We start from the raw sequence: 4,679 nt of genomic DNA on the forward strand, positions 1-4,679 counted from the left end.
TCTGCCTCTGGGTTTATAGGGGTGTATTGCCTATAGGCATCAAATAGCCTTTCCAGATACATGGCTGGGCTTTTGGTTTCTCCCTGAACAATTGTTTTCACCTTAGCCAGGTTAGTGGGCCATCTTGCAGCCCCTTGGAGACCGATCATAAGCGTCTGATGGTAGACTCAGAGCTGCTCCCTACCTTCTGCCATCCCCAAATCCCAATTTTGGTGGGTGAGGGGGAATGCTTCATCGATGGCAGGCTGAAGGGTAGTGGGCCTCCCATTTTCTCCGAGGATGTTCTTCCTGGCTTGATTCAGGATGCGTTCTTGCTCTTCTGTTGTGAAGAGGGTGCGAAATAGCTGCTGGCAGTCCTCCCACATGGGACAATGGGTGTACATAATGGATTCTACCAAACCTATTAGACACTTAGGGTCTTCAGAAAAGGGAGGATTTTGGGTCCTCCAATTGTAGAGATCGCTAGAGGAAAATGGCCAGTATTGACACTGCTGAACTCCATCTGGGCCACCGACTGTTCGGACCGGCAAAACTGGCACAGCTCCTCCTGTGGTGGAGGATGGAGCTTCCCCCACTTGGTCCCTGTTTCCTCGAGACCTTAACTGCATCCTTCCCGCCTCCCCAGGTCATCTATCCTCTCCTGTAGAGGAGTCTGGGGAGGGGGCAACCACTGGATTCCCATGGGGACCCCCAGCTCCATCCCCCCCCTCCATAGGCCACCTGGGCTTCTCCTCCTCATGGAGCTACATAAGGTGGCGGCTGCTCAATGGGCAAAGGGGGGTAGAGGTAGGAGCTCTCAGGGAGACCTGGCGGAGCACTAGGATCCCTGCCTCTGTGACTGGAGGACTTCAATTCTTCCTGGGTGTCCATGATGGAGACTTTTGGTGGGCAAGCATGAGGCTTTCTCACCAAGAGGAGCCTTAACCAGGACAGGGGATCCTCTGCCAGATTCTCCCACAAAAGGATATAGGGGAGTTGATCCGGGTGGCCCTCTGGGTCAGGCCGGGTAATGACAGCCTTGACCTTGCCGATGGTGTCCAGGGAGAGGGACCCCTGGGTCGGCCAACCTACTCCAAAGGTGGGCCATTCAGTCGAGCAGAAAGTGCCAAACTTACCCTTCCTGATCCCGGGGAACAATTTCAAAGCCCGTTCCTTCACCTCTGAGAAGTGAGAGAGGATTAAACTTTTAGGGGTGGCCTGAGTCTGGCCCATGATGGAGGTCACAGAAGAGAGAGGGAGAGATGAAAAGGGAGAAGTAAAGATGCCACTCTAAACAATGATGGCCAGTGGGTGTGCTTGTGGACGGGTGCCTGTCATTGCCCAGTTCTTCTTCTGCAGGGGACATGAATTTATCTGGAATTCACGCCTGGGACCCCCTTATGCTCTCACGGGAGTCTTTCGGTGGCGAGCACCCTCTGGCTCTTACTAGCTCGACCCGTGCCCGCGGGGCTTTCTCAGTGGCTGGAGAGAGGGATGGAGAGGAGTGGGAGATACAGAGAATAAATGGAAGGAAAAGGAGGAATGGAAGGTTTTAAAATAGAGAGCGTAGAGAAAAATACAAAACCAGACCCCCCCGAGTAAGACAATTAGCACAACCATCAAGCACGCACACCACACTGAGTCACATTCGTGTGGACCGGTCCTTCTTTGGCTCAGACATGTGCTGTACTCACCACTCACTTTCAGGATCCCTGAGACTCCTCGTGATTCTCCCAAAAGGCGTCCACTCGGACTGCCTCAAGGTAACGAGCTCGACCTCCTCTTCCTCTGGCACCAGGTTTCTGTCAATTGGGCTTCCTCCCCAGGGCTGAGACACTCGGATCCTAGGTGCCGAGACTCGAACCCGGACTTCCCTGCTTGGGACTCGAACCCGAGATCAGACACGGGATGGCGATTCCCACTTTATTCTGGATTTTACAGACATGAGGGAGCCACCCTCGATTTACACTGCCCTGTCTGGAGAAAAGAAACTCTGCCCCCGTTCATCCATTGATCCCCAGAAGCCCCCCACGAATCCTGGACAAGCCCCCAAAATGTTAGGGTCCGTGACTCGCTGGGTCTCTTCTGGAGAACAAATGCACAAGTATGGAGATGCAAAAATCAAGCAGAGTTTTATTAAACCAGCTAGCTGGGGCCGACCGTCCTTCCAAGACACGCAGGTCTGGTTAGCGCGATCGACCCTGAGACAATTTTAGGTAAAGATTATATAGGCTCCCACAACCATTACACAAAAGCCCACGTTTATAGAGCCAATAGTTTCAAAGCAAGCATTTCACAAACCAATAACTTTAAAACAAGAAAAATGTTACAACTCCCTTCAGGTGTCTCAATCGGGGAGAGATCATTGCTATGTGCCTGGCACGACTCTTTCCTGTTATCTTGTGTAAGCAGACATGTCTACATGACATGACACAGAACAGGTCAGGCTCTGGGGGCTGTAGCACTTGCCTCTATCTCCGGATGCCTGTGTCTCCAGTTGAGTTAATTGGTTACAAGCAGTAAATTTAAACAAGTAAATTCAAGCAGTAAATTCAGACAAGCAGTATATTCAAACAAGCAGTAAATTCCTCTTTCCCTAACAGTCTATGTTTGATTTAAGATATGATTTTAATCTCTGAGTATATTACAGATGTGAGACCCATTTGAGACATATCAAGTACATTTAAAAAAACTAAGGCCAGCTATAGCTGTAAGAATATTGGGAGCTTCATGGTTGGGTAAGACACAAGTAATACGTACCAGGATGCCTGGGAAGAGCCTACAACAGCCTAATCCTGTATAAAAATAAAATAAAGATTCCTCAAACTGTGCAATTGTTAAGTAAAAATTACAGTATCAAGGGTGGGTTACCCCCCTCCTGTATTGTTGGCCAAAGATAGCCTAGAGATCCTCAAATTAACCAAGGCTATTGCCACTAATGTCGGTTGTACACTAGAAAAGGTCAGTAAGGCCGTGTTGCTGAAGACACTGCATGATGTGAGTGTGGGGAAGGAGAGATGGAGCTGAGACTAAGCTGAAAACCCCGTGCCACTGGATGGATGGTTTTCATAGTGCCAGAAGGTACTATACAGATGGATGTGGGAGAAGGACCCCCTATTATTCTGTTCAACAATGAAACCTACGTGCTGCACACTAGTGACATGCAAAGCAATGCAAGCTTGTGCAATAATGTCTCAACTAACATATGTAAAACCAACAAATTTCTAATTGGATAAGGCTTGCTCCTCAGAATGGAACACAGATCTGGTTCTGTAGACCAGGCCGACCCCCTCTGTCAGGGAAAGCTGTAGTCCCCATCAGGAAAGCCACAGCAAGTATTCTGTTTGATCAGTATAGTACAACAGCTGGGGTATCTTCTAGGCATTTGTGTTTACACTAAGGTTTGTTTATATATGTCTGCTTCCTTTAATTTGTCTTTCCTTTCATTTGTCTTTAGAGTATGGGAGACATCACTGATATGGATCAACAGCCACATCTTAAAAACAAATGATGGGTGGCCCAGGAGTTCAGTATCTTACCACAATAAAAGAAAGATGGTCCTCCATCTGTCACCTCCTCCAAGGCTCAGGGATTCTTGTGGAAGATAGGTGAGAAGATTGTGAGTGCTGAAGGAAGGGGTAGAGTGATGGGTAGGCATGTCTCCAAGACACTGAAGCTCAAGAGACTCAGAGTGGAAGGGTCTAAGGACAGATGCTGAGGAAGCCAGGAACTGCTGAGGATGCCAGGAACTGACGGAATGTGATCTTGGCTGCACGGGTGTGCTGGTGGGGCACAGCGCTGGTTGTGTGGATCTCAAAAGCTTAGCTGAGATGTAGGAAAAGAGCCTATGTGTGTATGCTTTTGTAAGTAACTTTCCTTCTGACTTCATAAAGTGTATGCAAAAACCCAAGTGGAATGCACAATGCCGTTTTTTGTTTTTTGTTGTATTTTTTTTGTTGTTATTGTTGTTGTTGTTTTTGGTGTGTGTTAGGTTCACGTGACCCTGTGATCCCAGAGAGTGCATGTGGGACTCACAGGGGACAACTTGGCATTACAGTGGCCTATGAACAAGTTTATCTTCATACTTGAGCTTTAACTAAAATGGGGCCTGAGATGGCTCATCAGTGCAGCACCACGTGGCAAATAACAACTTGTTCATAACCTCATTTCCTGACCACTTCTGGCTACTTCAGGTATTGCATTCATCTGATGGACTTAACATGCAGGCAAAACACTCATATAGATAATATAAAAATGAATTGTTCTTTCATAGTATCCTTGAACTACTACTTTTTAATCTATGAATGTTAAGATACATTTAAAAATTCTATATAAATTAGAAATATTCTTGTTATGATCTTATTTATATATTTACAGCTTTCAGGCCATCATCCTAATGGGTTCTTCTTTATTTATGTAAAATTTTCTCCTAATTCATTGCAGTGAATGTTAAATCTTTTTGCTTCTATTTGACACACTTCCTCTGAGTAAATACCAGCAGTATTAATGAAGTGTTTATAATTAAAAATGAACATATTTTATGTTCACATCATGACAGTTAAAGTGTTACATGTGCTGTCTGGATAGAGTGTTTTTAGCTTTATTACCATTTCATAGTTAAAATATCATAGCAGGACAGGTTTTGCAAAAGAAATAGTAAAGATGTTCAGGTGGCATGAATGTTCTCATGTGTAACTCCT

The sequence above is a fragment of the Nannospalax galili genome, unplaced genomic scaffold (genome assembly GCF_000622305.1).
Source record: "Nannospalax galili isolate Female #2095 unplaced genomic scaffold, S.galili_v1.0 scaffold578, whole genome shotgun sequence".
Taxonomy (NCBI): Eukaryota; Metazoa; Chordata; class Mammalia; order Rodentia; family Spalacidae; genus Nannospalax; species Nannospalax galili.